Consider the following 15,649-nt stretch of genomic DNA (forward strand, 5'->3'; position numbering starts at 1 on the left):
TGCCGAAGAATTGATGCTTTTGAACTGTGGTGTTGGAGAAGACTCTTGAGAGATCCTTGGACTGCAAGGAGATCCAGCCAGTCCATTCTGAAGGAGATCAACCCTGGAAGGAATGATGCTAAAGCTGAAGCTCCAGTACTTTGGCCACTCATGCGAAGAGTTGACTCATTGGAAAAGACTCTGATGCTGGGAGGGATTGGGGGCAGCAGAAGGGGACGATAGAGGATGAGATGGCTGGATGGCATCACGGACTCGATGGACGTGAGTCTGAGTGAACTCCGGGAGATGGTGATGGACAGGGAGGCCTGGCGTTCTGTGATTCATGCGGTTGCAAAGAGTCGGACATGACTGAGCGACTGAACTGAACTGAACTGAACTGTCCTGGAAAAAGGTCAGTTTTCATTCCAATCCCAAAAAAAGGCAATGCCAAAGAATGCTCAAACTACCACACAAATGCACTTATCTCACACGCTAGTAAAGTAATGCTCAAAATTCTTCAAGCCAGGCTTCAACAATACATGATCCGTGAACTTCCAGATGTTCAAGCTGGTTTTAGAAAAGGCAAAGGAACCAGAGATCAAATTGCCAACATCCGTTAGATTATCGAAAAGCAAGAGAGTTCCAAAAAAACATCTGCTTCTGCTTTATTGAATATGCCAAAGCCTTTCACTGTGTGGATCACAACAAACTGTGGAAAATTCTTAGAGATGGGAATACCAGACCACCTGACCTGCCTCTTGAGAAACCTGTATGCAGATCAGGAAGGAACAGTTAGAACTGGACATGGAACAACACTGGTTCCAAATCAGGAAAGGAGTACATCAGGGCTGTATATTATCACTCTGCTTATTTAACTTGTACGCAGAGTACATTATGAGAAATGCTGGGCTGGATGAAGCACAAGTGGGAATCAAGATTGCCGGGAGAAATATCAGTAACCTCAGATATGCAGATGACACCACCCTTATGGCGAAAAGCAAAGAACTAAAGAGCCTCTAATGAAAGTGAAAGAGGAAAGTGAAAAAGTTGGCTTAAAATTCAACATTCAAAAGACTAAGATCATGGCATCTGGTCTCACCACTTCATGGCATATAGATGGGGAGAGAGTGGAAACAGTGACAGACTTTATTTTTTTGGTCTCCAAAGTAACTGCAAACGGTGACTGCAGCCATGAAATTAAAAGATGTTTGCTCCTTGGAAGGAAAGTTATGACCAACCTAGACTGCATATTAAAAAGCAGAGACATTACTTTGCTAACAAAGGTCCATCTAGTCAAGGCTATGGTTTTTCCAGTAGTCATGTATGGATATAAGAGTTGGACTGTGAAGAAGACTTGGACTTGGACTGCAAGAAGATCCAACCAGTCCATCCTTAAGGAAATCAGTCCTGAATATTCATTGGAAGGACTGATGCTGAAGCTGAAATTCCAGTACTTTGGCCACCTGATGGGAAGAACTGACTCACTGGAAAAGACCCTGATGCTGGGAAAGATTGAAGGTGGAAGGAGAAAGGGACGACAGAGGATCAGATTTTTGGATAGCATCACCGACTCAATGGACATGAGTTTGAATATACTCCTGGAGTTGGTGATGGACAGGGAGGCCTGTTGTGCTGCAGTCCATGGGGTCACAAAGAGTTGGACATGAATGAGAGACTGGACTGAACTGTCCGTATTAAATAGATGGCTTAATTAATTATATTCACCAATGTATACAACAGATTTTTCTTGATATACTAAATGCAAGATTTGGCTTAGGTATTTCAAATCTGAGGAATATTGATCTCTGATATTTTGCCATGAGACATTATTAGGCTTCTGATATTCTGTGTGATTCGCTTCTGGATGAGAACTTCACACTATTACTTTAGCTATTACAGAAGAGCCTTTGGACAAGGAATTGTTAATAAATAGATTTTTATACACTATGTCTGTTAATCCTAGAAAGTGAAGCTTAAAAGCTCAGAGAATTTCTATTGAGTATCTTTGCAATAAATGTTTTTATATTAATACTAAGTTTGGATTTAACTCACTGAAGGTTAATGTCCTATTAGTAGATGGTACTCATTATTCTGTTTGTTATATATATATATATGTTTACCTCTTACATATTTTTTATGGTCATTGCATCTTATTGATAATAATGAAAATAAAATATATTACTTGAAAGGATAATTCTCCCTACTCATGCATCAGCATCTTCAATTTCTATTCTGTTTTTTAACTATGTACCACAATATTGACAGGCATTTGATTGCATGGCCTAGTTCTAAGTATAGATATAGACTACTTCATGTGGAGCTAGATATTTCTAAGAGACTAAATAAAAGATGTAATGCTGTGAACAAAGGAAACAGCAGCATGTTTTTACTGTAAATTGACTGTTGTCATAAACAATAATTATCAACACAGTGTTGGTATCATGATACTGTTTTGGCCCTCATCATTCAAACTATTTCTCTTTATATTTTACTGTGATTTTTTTGAGCAGGGTGGGGGAACCCAACAGCTGTCAATCTAATCATTATATTCAGTCTGCATTACCAAGCAAAATATATTTACAGCTAGATCTACACTGTTTTTACAAGTTTATTAAAAACATGTGTTGCCCAGTGCCAGGAATAGCTACAGAAAATGCTAACACCAGTAGGCAAACTGTCTCTTCACTTTCTTCCGAAGATATAGCTGCCCCATCACTTTAACTATGAGTTGAACATGGGGCTTTTGGCACCTCAGTTTATTTTGAAGAAGCATGTCATTACAGTGATATATTTTAAGCTGCATATATTTTCTTTGTAGAATTTTAATACTTTTCCGTAACTCATTGGAGTACTTTATTTCTACAATTCTTGGGTTACTGACCCTCCCCACACCTCCACCACTCTTGAATAGTCTGGAGACATCACAGGACTCTTTCTACCTTGTTTGCCACTGGACCTAGCATAGAGGAAGAACTCAAGAGACACTTAAGTGACCGAATATTTGAAAGAAAGGAAAGACAAAAGAAGGCCCACTTTCTCCATTTGGCATGTAATCCTCCCGAGCTACTCCATCCCACGTTGTTCCTTCCCTTCTCTGAATTTCTATAGCCCATATGTATTAATCACTCAGTTTATCACTTGGCTATATAATGTATTGTGTTACTCCCAAGTTGTTTGAGGTATGCACACCTAGCTCCACGTTAGTTTATTGACTCCCCAGGGCCTTTGTATTATTTCTTTTCAGCAACTAATCTTGGGAGGCATCCACTGGGCATTTAGTACATACTTTGTGTCTTCACTGTGTTAAAATAGATTTCAAACTAATGTGAGAAATAGCATCCTATCATCTGGTTGAAACATCCACTTATTTCATTCTTCAAAGACTCAGTGAACTTCCCAAGAATTAATCCAATGGCATAGAATGATTTGGTATTTCCCTTAATAGTGACGAAAGAACTTACCACAAGTTACAATTGCTTTGTGCTGTTGAGTGATGGATGATAGACTGGTTTTTCCATCTCTTGATGCCATATCAGGTAAAGTTCAAGAATGAGAAATATATTTTCAAAATGAAAAGCACATGTCAATTTCCTTGTAATGGTCTCTTTCTAATAATAGCAATAAACACTGAAAGGGTACTACCATAAAATGTTACTAAATAGCAACAAATACCCACTTGTATGGGTTGCTGTTATTATTAATTTACAAAGCATGTACTGGTCTAACTGTTTGTTTTCCCATCTGATTATGTATATTCATTTAGGCCAATATTGAGATAATATAGTGTTATCTGCAGAAGGAATCCTGACATGTCTTGTCATTAAAATCCTTTAAGTTTCCCAAGGACTGCAGTTTTCAGTTAAGCCGTTACTTTATTTTTTCTTTTTGTCTTATTAGTTTCACACTGTGCTTTGAGTAAAAGGATTAAGTACTTCATCATCTCTCCACCAAAAAAGGTAGTTTGAGACAAATAAGCAAATTGCTTCACAAATAGAGAACAAAAAATCTTCATCTGACTATCTGGAGTGACAGAAAGCCCCTACCATTTATTGACTACTGTAGGATGCATAAGTCAGGTGATCCAGGACTCCACACAGTTTCCTGAACGTTGTGCCTTTTCTATAATTTTCTGTATAATGAAATACTTATCAAATATTTGACCCCCCCAAAGAAAAAATCAAGCTGGAAGTTTACAGATGTCATAGAATATTGTTAGGAATAAAAAGGGATGACAGTGATACCAGTTGTCAGAAAATGACTCTAGCTCATGTGAAATAGAACCCAGTTGGCATTTTAGAAATCTTCAAATCATGTAAATTCTATTTACATTTGTAAGATCCTTTATCCTTACATGATGATTTCATCATGAATCAGAAAAGCGAACTGAAATAAATACTGATATGAATATTGTGGGTGACTTACAACTTGGCATAAAAAATGATAGACTTTATCTACAGATTACATAAGCACTGCCTTTGCTTCCTGATTCTGTGCAGTCTCTTGACTGTCTTTGGATGGAGCTTTAAGGCTGGATCTCCTGTCCAGTTGTGGCAGAAGACCCTATGTATTAACTGTTTTTCAGGAATATTTAATGAAAGTTAACTGGGCAGCCTTCTAAAGAAACCCCTTTTTGTTTAGTCTTTTCTACTTTCTTTCCTGTATTATCTGATTTTATCAGGTTTTAAAATGAATCAAGCTCATTTACCTCAAAATTGAACAATGATTCATGTTTTCTGAGATAACTTTTCTTCTTAAAGAAGGCCATATCATATTATATAGTTTTCACATGCATATTTAGAATAATGGTTTTAAGTTTAATTCTGTTGCAAGAGTAGAAATAGGCCTTTGATACAATCATGGATCATCTACCCTTCAGTTTAAAAAAATAATGGAAAACAAAAACTCCTTAAATGGTGTTGGAGCAAGACTTGAGTGGCAGAATGCTCAGAAGAATCCAGTAAAGAATAAAACTTTGGAAATAATGAAAAGGATTTTTCTGTAACAAAGGTCTTTTTGGACAGTTGGAGTATGGTAGCCTTGAAAAGTGGTTTCTCGAACTTTCTTATTTAGCTAATAGCATTTTTTGTTTAGCTAATATTTCGCTCTGTGGAAACATGAAACTCTCATAAGTTGATAAAATTAACATGGCCTTTTGGTCTGATAATGTTAGCAACATTTCTCATGTGTCAGTATTGCATCTGGTGGTCCTGTGTCCTGGAGTTTTTGTTTAATAGTGTTAGTACATTGTTTATTTACATCCATGTGGAGAGCCTGGTCATTGAGATTGGTTATGATTCTCCATGTATAATACTAAAAGACAGCTCTTCAGTTCCATATGAAATTTAATAGCCCAGACTAGGATCAAATTTAGTAATTTCAAATTGTAAAATCAGCAGTGAACATGTATCATAGCTAGTTAGAAAGTATGTCTCACATTTGTTGCCCTTTTTTTTTTTTTTTTTGGTCTAAGTAGCATATGGGGTCTTGGTTCCTTGACCAAGGATTGAACCCACCTTCCCCGCTTTGGAAATGTGAAGTCTTAATCACTGAACACCAGGGAAGTCCCTGGCACTCTTCAGTTTTTATTGGAATTAATATAATAAAGACTGAATAGTGTCAACAGTTTCCTATTATACTTTGTTGTGCTTCTAACTTTAACCTGTTTCCTTTTGTTCCTCGACCCATCTTTCCTATACCCTGTGGGTAAATTAACCTTCTTAAAACATCGCCCAATATAACCCTATTACATTGAATTTTTTTGTTACTACTACAAATGAAAGCCGCGTTCCTCAACCTGCCACCTGACGCCATCTGTTCTCTTTCTGCCTGACCCATCACTTACTGTTCCCCTCTGTGAACTCCAGTGGGTACATTTATCCTTCTTTCTCCAAGTTTTGACTATATAGTCCATATTTCTTTCTACTTTTGTACTTTCTTTTTGACTTTTCTACTGTCTTTCCTTCTAGTTGATGCACTGTGATGTATGGAAAGAACATGAACTTTAGATGGACTAGTATTGGATTCAGATCTTGGATATACCACTTAGTAGATGCGTAGTCTTAAGTTATTTAATCTCCCTGAGCTTTGATTTCCTCTTTAGGAAAACAGAATTTAAAAAAAAAAAAGCTCTGAGAGGATTAATTGAGGGTAATTTGATTCTCTGTCTGTCTCTCTCTCTCTCACACACACACACACATACACATACACACACAGTTCTGTTAGTAGGCATTCAGTTATTTTTTTCCCCAAGATGCCCTCTCCTCTCCCCAATTTTTATCTGAGTCCCAATTTAGCTGCTTCTTTTCCATGAATTAACTCCATTTTTTCCTGGTCATGAGCTAGAGCGTTCTTTTCAGAATTTCTAGAACATTTGTGGCCAGTCTTCAACACTAAGCAAGTGGGTTACTTGTGAGTTACTTTGTAATTTATTTATTTTATGTATTGTGGTGTACAGAGCAATTTGTCTCCCCTATGGAGGAGTCATGAAGCATAGGTGCTACCCCATCCATAGATACTTTTTTATATCCCAAATACTAGTGGTAGTACACTGCAAGTGCCAGAAACTTAATGAACAGTTGTTGTTGCTGGTATAATGCTGATAACAATGTTTCTGGGAAATATGAAGTCAAGCACCACATATTTCCACAAAACCAGTTCTTTTCATCTACCCATTTTGGACACTTTTGACACCAGGGCTCTATACCAATACATCTGTACCAGCTGCTTTGCCACTGTTCAATCTGATGACTGATACCCAGGCTATTTAGTTGTTAAATATTTTTATGTCTCCACTGCTTATGATATATGTTCTAATGCAAAATATTTATGAATTATTTTGCATACTTGTATTTCTTCCCCTTGGAAAGACTTCAACACTGCAACTTTCTTTTATTATCTGACTTGGAAAAGAAATGCGTGATTTCTGATGAATTGTGTGCTATTTTCTGGGAATTTCTCCACTGACACATCTTTTGAACAGAAAGGATTTGTTCCCCACGTTCTTACTCATGAGCTTTCAATAGACTTCAGATGTGGAGAAGCATTGCCCGACTCAAATACGATTTGCAACTGCATTTGATTCACTTTCCTCCTTTTCATGAAATTGAGATGGACGGCTGAGCCAACTTAAAAAAAAATAGTGTATGTGAATTGCATTTTATTTTAATAATATTAGATTGCCCTCCAAACTGATGCTTGATACTGCAGGGCAAAGTCACATATCTTGGATACTTTTTTCTTTTTAAGCCCAGTTAAAATTATAAGACAGTAGAGAGTATTGTTGACTGTGAACACCACAGTGTGTTCTGTTTCAAAGTGAGGTAACTATCTGGAAGAGATTTTCAACTTTGGATTATGGTGGTGCTAATGGTTAAACCTGCATATCTTGTCTTTGATGTTCTTTCTGTCTGGGCTCATGTGAAATAATGGGATCAAAAATAAAGTGTACACCTTTTCTTTTGATCTAAGTAGCCAAAAAGAAAACAAATTGAAAAAACCTATCTCCTGCCATAATTTAGCAAATTCCACTCCTCTAGCAAGACTGATAGGATTGTGGGGCTCTGTTTCCAGATTTGACAGGTAGCATACACTAAAAGGTTTTCGTAGACATGGTCCTTTGTCTTAAAGCAGTAAAATTTCAGATACAATTACATAAATGTGGCTTTGTACCTTTATACCATCTACAAAAATAAAGGCAGGTTCAATTAGTTTTTAAGAAACTTCTATCAAATGATTCGCTTCACTGTTAACTGATAATACCGTAGATGACTTATAGGACTGTTAGCTAACTGACTTATAGGTCGGTTAGCTAGAAAGTGACAATGAAAAGATGCCGACCTAAGAATTTTACCTTGCCATCAGAGCCAGGCTGCTTTTAAAAGGGATCTGTTTATTGTGTATTTTCTAGTGAAAATGGTCCCATCTTGTACTTGGTTGAAAAAATATGTGTTTGCACACATACATATTCACATACTTCACAAACTCTGTGTGCTGCTGTGCTAAATCGCTTTCATTTATGTCCGACTCTTTGTGACCCCATGGACCGTAGCCTGCCCAGCTTCTCTGTCCATGGGATTCTCCAGGCTAGAAGACTAGAGTGGGTTGCCATGCCTTCCTCCAGAAACAAAGACTCTATTCTAAATGAAAACTAACCATTCCAAACTGTGGTCATTTAAAAAATGAATGTATGTGATATTCAAGTGTTTTCTATTAAGGGGGAAGAAAAAAGGTGGGGGAGAAGAGCAATAGATTCTTTCCTCAGGTGACCTGAAAAGGCTTAGCGCATGTTGACTGTGTCTGGAAGCTCTTGGCCCAAGTTAGTGGTTGTAGAGCCATTCTTTATGAAACCCTATGGTGTTTTGAATAGGTCTTCCTGTGGACAGGTCACTTGCTCTGCATTTGGGCAGGGCAGGAAAAAACACACCAAAAGGAGATGGTAGGTTACAGTTCCCTTTACAAGACTTTGTGTCTTAGGAGGTGGGGTGAGGAATCCAGGAGACAAGACCAAAACTGAGCTCTTCATGTTCTTTCTGAGACCAACCTCTCTTCATCTGTGCTTTCCTCACCACTGTTTGCTTCTGTTTTTCCCATAAATGATGCTACATTCTGTTCCACCGGGTTCCAGCCATCTCTTAACAGACCCATGGTGTAACATGTAAGCTCCTTAGCACATCTGCCCTCAAGGCCCTCCACAGTCTATGCTCTCATCTCACTTCTTTCTCATCAGTCACTGTCCCGCTCCAAGCTGGGCTGACTTCCCTCCCCTGTTCTTTGCTGAGCACTGGTCCTAGGGCCTGGATGCAGCCTAGCCCTTTGTTCCTTTGTTTTCTCCACCCAGCCTGACTGTCCTTAACTAAAGTGTCATTTATGCTGTTGAAAGTCTCCCTGGAAAAAAACCCCATCAACCAAAAGGCATCTTTTCTCCCAACTTCCATTCAAAATCGTCTGTAGCTTCTTGCCATCTAAACAAAGGCTGGTCTCCATGGCAGAGCATATGGGGCTTCGTGATTATCTTTCATCTTTCTTGTTTCCCAGCACCCTAGACCCACCTCCCTACGCCTCCCCCACAGTTCTGTCCTACTGAACCAAGTTCCCCAAACTTGGCTCTCTCTGTGTGTCTCTCTGTCTGTCTGCTTTCTCTCGCCTTCCCAGGTTCTTTCTTCTGCTTGCCATGTGCTCCTCCAGGGACTCACCCTCACTTGCAAAGTTCCTCTAAGAAGCCCCCTCTAGTCTGGTTCCTGATTGTCTCCTGCATACCCTCAATCCACTCTGATCCTAATCCTCAGCACACAACACTGAAATTGTCCTTTTACTTCCTTTACTTCACGAGACTATGGGCACCTTGAAGTCAAGACCACACTTTATCACTGTGTCCACAGAACAATGCCAGGTATACCATACTAATGAGGAACTTCCCTTGTGGTCCAGTGGCTAAGGCTCCACGCTCCCAATGCAGGGGACCCGGGTTTAATCCCTGGTCAGGGAGCTGGATCCCACATGCTACAACTAAAGAGTCTGTGTGCCTCAACAAAGATCAAAGATCTTGCGTGCTGCAAGTAAGATCTGGACAGCTAAAGAAATAAATAATAAAAAGACACTAATGAGATTTCCTAATACTTAGAACAAATGTGGGGTTTGAAGTCTGTCTAATGGTTAACTCTATTTCCTATTAAGGACATAAATTGCTTAACAGCAAAGGTTGTACCTTATACCATTTAATCCTGAGAGTGTATTACAGACTGTCAGTATATGGCAGATATATACTGAATACTTTTGTCTTTATTCATTCAGATGAGTGTTGCTCTTCAAACTGTGCTCTCACAAAACTACACTTAGATCAGGGCTGATGTTATTTCTTAAGACATTTTAAGAAATCTCTTTCACAGATAGTTTGGGAAACACCCCAGGAAATCAGCTTTATTACTTATTGTGACTTAGGTTGTTACTCAGCTTAGTCTTCACGTTTAGTTTTGAATTCAGACTTCTGGAGATGTGTTAAAATGCCTCAACGCCCTCCCCCCCCCCCCCCGCCCCCACCAATTTAGCGATTTTGAGCATATTTAGTAAATAGGACTGTACATTTCTCAAGGGCTATGACAGTGTCTAGCACAGTATCTTCCTTAAAGATATAAATGAAGGAATGAATGATGGAAAGAAATGTGTGAACAGCTCTGAAATATATTCACATATTTTCAGTTATCAACATAACTGGAGTACATTTTGGAGGAGAAATTATTTCAATGTAAAATGAAAAATCATGGTAATCTGCCTTCCTGTGCAAAGATGTGCCATTTTCTGAGTTGGGTAGGGAGCTTTGAGTCATTGGCAGGTGTGTTGGTATTTTGGTTTGAGTTCTTCTTTCTCCTGATGTCTTTCTCTGAAGTCTCTCTTTTCAGTCTCTATTCTTGGGCTTCTAGGCTTACTTAAGACCTAGACCTATTTCAGCTTCTTTCCTCGTAAATTCTTATTTTGTTTCATCCTATCTTTCTGTTTCTTTTCTTTTGTTCCAGTTATTGGATTTACTGATAGTCTTCTGCAAGATCCTCTTATCTTTATGAAGACCCATGAAATTTTAAGATCTTAGTAACATATATAGCTCGTTAGCATAGATACGTTTAGTGTGTACAGTAGACTAAAGAATATTTTTTAAGAGTAGGGCAAACAGAAAAAAAAAACATTTTAAACGTTATTTTCTTCTTTTAGAAAGATATGTAAGTCTGGTGAAATAAATGAACATTGTCAGGAGAATGACTCTGCTTGAGTCAACTTAAGGAGAAAGAAGTGATAATAAAGTCAAACAATTACTGGGCAGTTTCTTTAAAACAATAGCCATGAGGATTTGTTGTATTCTGAGTGGTACAGTTACCTTTGCTCTCATACTCATAGGCTTGCATGTTTGTGTATATATAATTATATATTATTAAAAATGTATAATTAAAACTGAATACTGAGCATTTTCTGTTTTGAAGTTTAAAAATCATTTTTAAATACTCAAAAAGTCAGCTTCCATTCACTTTTCTGGAATATTTAAAGAAAAAAGTGCCCATGGAAGTAAAGGGGACATATTATTTACATATCCCATATTTACTATTAGTAATCAATAATACATATCCCCTCTTTTTACCATGCTGACAAGAGAGACACATATTCCCTACTGTAGGCTGTGTCCTCAGAAGGCAGCCATAGCTTTCCAGAAGTGTACAAGTAGCTTCAGTGACATTTCATCACATGGTTTCCAATGTACAAGCTTTTAAGCCTTCAGCCCTCTGGGTCACCTTTAAAAAGGAACCATGTCATTTGAAAGAAGCTTAAGAAAACTAATAAAGTGCTGGTAAGTGTGTTGGAAATGGGTAGCACAGTGTTCACAGTTGCCCCTTTGCCTTCCTGGTCCCAGTAAACCTCCGCTTAAAAATAGGAGTGACTCAGAAGTCAGAAAAAAGATGGTGACTATATGGAATGATAGCAAAGACCTTGTGCCAGGGACTATAAGCTAATGGCATGTTGGACTTGTGACTGTTTCTCAGAAAATATATTTATCTTCTATTATTGAACAAAATAAAGCACTTGTCATAGAATATAGTTTGCCACATTTGTTTGTTTGGGAGGAAAGCTCAAAGTTGTTGTTACTCTTTTGGGGGATTATCAGAGTGATGATAGTAGAAAGCTCCCAAGCCCAGGAGCCTGAAGACATGGTTCTAATCCCAACCTTGACAAAATCAGAGCTCACTTAATCATATCCATGAGTTAGATTTTCTAGAGCAAGGTTACCTAAAATGCATCCTGTCCGTATCTGTAGGTATAGATGTAGATACAGTCTCATGAAACGCCTCCTGGTAGTCCAGTGGTTAAGACTCCATGCTTCTAACGCGGGGCACGCGGGTTCATTCCTTTGTCAGGAGCTGTGGTTCCACCTGCCAAAGGAAAATAAAAATTTTAAGTGGAGGAGGGGGACAACCTGGCATACTTTTATCTCCTGTGGTTGTTCACAAAGCATGTTTGCATATACAACTCTTTGAGTAAAGAAATCTACCTAACTTTATTTAATCTAGTGCTTCCAAAGCTTACTGAAATACAGATTTTTTTTTTTTCTCATAGAATATGTTACAAATCTCAAGAAACTTGTATTTTCATGAACATACTTTTGGAAAAGGCACTTTTTGGCTTTGGGCTTCCCACCTGAAAATTGAAGGGGTAAAACTGAATAATTTCTCTGGTCCCTATTAGGTGTCAAATTTATAAAAATCTCAGTTGTGTGGTCAGCAGAGTCAGTGCCAGGGCGAAGGATGATTTTTCTGACAGAAAGTTGGTAAAAAAAAGTTTTTTTAATATGTGTGTTTACTATCACTTAAACTCTCTCTCTCTCCATCTTGTACTCCTTTAGACTCCTTTAGAAAATAATTTAAAATCCACACACTATCCCTTAATTTTGAATTTAATTTAAACTTAATTTCTATCGAGGGATAAAATGCATGTTAAATTTCCTATACAGTTTCCATTTTAAAATGTGTGTATGGTAAGTCCACAAGAAAACATATAAATTTCTCAAGGCTTTATGATGATTGCTGTAGTTGCCATTGCACCGCCCTCCCACCTCCACCCACACAGCAGAGATCAGGAAGACTATTCTCTTAATTAATTTTTTTTTTGAAAAATTACATTTTTTTCTTTTCCCTGCTTCCTTCAATAGAGTATGTGTTGTGTGCCCACAAGGTGGCAGGCACTGTGCTGCCCGCTAGGGATGCAGGAGGGAGCCACGTGAGATGAGGGTCTTATCTGATGATCTGAGAGTTTAACAGAGTGAGGGACAGTAATCAAGTAAGCTCAGAAACTAAACAGGAAAAGTTCAATGCAATCACATGCTACAAGTAATAGATATATGGTGCCATCAGAGTACATAATTGGAGGTTTGTCATAGGGAGAACAATCAAGGAAGGCTTCCCTGAGGAAGTGGTGACTGAGCTGTGTGAGAAGGAAGATAGAAGTTTGCTGATAGTGAAAAAAAAAAAAAAAGAGTATTCATGGACCACAAGACAATTCCACATTTATTTTAGTTGTTGTTCAGTTGCTAAGTCATGTCTGACTCTGCAACCCCAGGGACTGCAGCATTCCAGGCTTTCCTGTCCCATACTATCTCCTAGAGTTTGCTCAAATTCATGTCCATTGGGTCAATAATACTATCCAACCATCTCATCCGCTGTCGCCCACTTCTCCTTTTGCCTTCAATCTTTCCCAGGATCAGGGTCTTTTCCAATGAGTCAGCTCTTCACATCAGGTGGCCAAAGTATTGGAGCTTCAAATTCAGCATCAGTCCTTCGAGTGCACATTCAGGGTTGATTTCCTTTAGAATTTCCACATGTATTACTGTACTTAATCTTCATTTGTAATTCAATACATATTTATTGAGCTTCAATTACATGCCAAACAAGGGGTAGACATTGAATCTCCCTTTGAAAGAGAGAGACTGGATAGACTTAGCCCAGAGGGTGAGGTACCTGAAAGAATCATAGTAATTTGTAATTAGCCAAGACCTCAGTCTTTATATTTCTGCAAATGTCTTGGTGACAGTATAACACTATATGCAACATTACATAAATATGAGCAAAACAGTCTTTCAGACATTCATCACTTTCTTTTTGTGGGGGCAGGGGCGCTTTGGAGCAATGTTCAATCATTTATGTTATATTCTCAGGATCACTGAGGGTTGGTACTAGAAGAACCTGAATGATGACATCATATTTTAAATATGTTACAGTTCAGAGTTATCACTAAGTCAGACCTTTCTTTCATTTGTCTAGGCTTAAATTCTTATTGCATGTATCATGGATCAGAGTTGAAAGATCACCCCCAGCAAATCTCAGGGTAAAATTCAATAATATAGTTGGTTCATTAGGCAAATGGAACTTCTCTTCGCAAAGCCAGTATCTTAGAGAAAATTGGCTATGCCATTTAGTGACAAGGCAGAAGGCGTCTCCTTCTAAGGCTCTCAGTATTCCACTGCACATAATTTTGGGCACACTGCAGTTGCTTCTTCTTTTGGAAAGTACTCAGTATTGGGTAAATTGTTTAAAAGGACACTCCACCACTTTATCTTGTGTTTTTAAATGTTCTTTTGTTATTGAGAGTTGTATTAATACTTGCTTTTCAACTACTAAAAAAGAAAAAAATTTTAGAAATAGAATTAGATATGAAACTAATACCTACTGTGAGTAACATGCTCCATGTCTCCCTGTGATGGGATCTGCCATTGTGTCACTGTGTCACCATAACTGTGGGGAATAACTCCTAGACTCTTCACTAACTCATTCAAAACTGTTTTGATGACATTTTCAAGTTGTTTGCCCTTTAATTATCTGTCTCCCTCTCTACCCTCTCTCTCTATATGTATATGTTAAATGCCGTGAAATAAGTCTCAAAATACAATGAAGAAACTCCTATAATTATTACCAATAATTATCACAGAATAATTATTCTTGGTTATTGAGTTTTTATTACATTCACGATGAGTGATAATGAATAAATATTTTTTTTTACTGGGGAAAGAAGCAGGTGGGGTTAAGAAAGAAACATTTCTTGAGCACTTGCCATTCTTTAGGCATAGCCATTATAATTTAATTCACAAAAATGTAGGCATTATCAACATTCTTATGATACAGAAACTGAGGCTCAGAGAGATTGATTTGTTGACCAAGGGTCACATAGTAAGTGGCAAAGTTGAGATCTGAACCAAGTGCTTCTAATTTCAAGTCAATACTCTCTCTGAAATGGAAGCAGTGGAATATTTTTCTTCTAAAATCATCTAGCTATTGAAGTGTTGTGTTGCAGAAAGATGTAATGAGAATTGAACCATCAAGTTGTTATCAGGAGCTTTCTGTATCCATTTTACCAAATTGCCAGAATTCCAGAATCCTTTTCTCTTTTTTTCTGAATGCATTACACAAGTCTAAGAAGGTTTGATAATAACATAGAAAATTGTGTTTCTTAGGAATTGATGAGTATTATATCACATCTTAAGATGGTTATCTGAAATGTGTCTGTGACACATTGTATATAAAATTTAAGAAGGGATGTTCTTCAAGGTTTAAACAGAACGGAGTGACCTTGGGTAATTTGTTAGTTTTCTGTCCCTGCCCCCCCCCCCCCCCCTTCAGCATCTCCTCCTGGCATCTAAGATACTTTGTTGCCACCACCAGGTCCCTCCCTCTATGTGAGAAGCTCACCACCCCCCAGGCCTGTTAAACTCTCAGCTCCAAAGCCAGCTTTGAGTGGAGGGTGAGAGGACCCCAGCACAGAGAGTGTCCACACTTATCATGGTCCAGTCAGCACTGAAGAACAGCTCCTTGTGGGTAAATAGTCAATATCTGTCATTTCTATTTTGTCCAAAGAAGTATTGAGATAAAATTCGAATAACTTAAAATTAACTCTTTTGAAATAAACAGTGCAGTGGCATTTAGTATATTCTGTTGTACAGCCGTCACTTCGATCTAGCTTCAAAACATTTCTATCACTTCAAAACAGATCTATAAGGCACACATGTATACCCATGGCTGATTCATGTGAATGTATGGCAAAACCCACCACAATACTGTAAAATAATTAGCCTCCAATGAAAATTTTAAAAAAAGAAAATAAGAAACCCTTATCCCTTACACAGTTTCTCCACATCCTTCCTTCT

General features: G+C 38.0%; 1 protein-coding gene across 4 annotated transcripts in view; it reads left to right on the forward strand.

The window, feature by feature from the left end:
• Positions 1-15,649, forward strand: part of GTDC1 (glycosyltransferase like domain containing 1) — a 434,499-nt gene that overhangs the window by 301,832 nt on the left and 117,018 nt on the right. The gene's annotated exons all lie outside the window — the stretch shown is intronic.

The sequence above is a fragment of the Budorcas taxicolor genome, chromosome 2 (genome assembly GCF_023091745.1).
Source record: "Budorcas taxicolor isolate Tak-1 chromosome 2, Takin1.1, whole genome shotgun sequence".
Taxonomy (NCBI): domain Eukaryota; kingdom Metazoa; phylum Chordata; class Mammalia; order Artiodactyla; family Bovidae; genus Budorcas; species Budorcas taxicolor.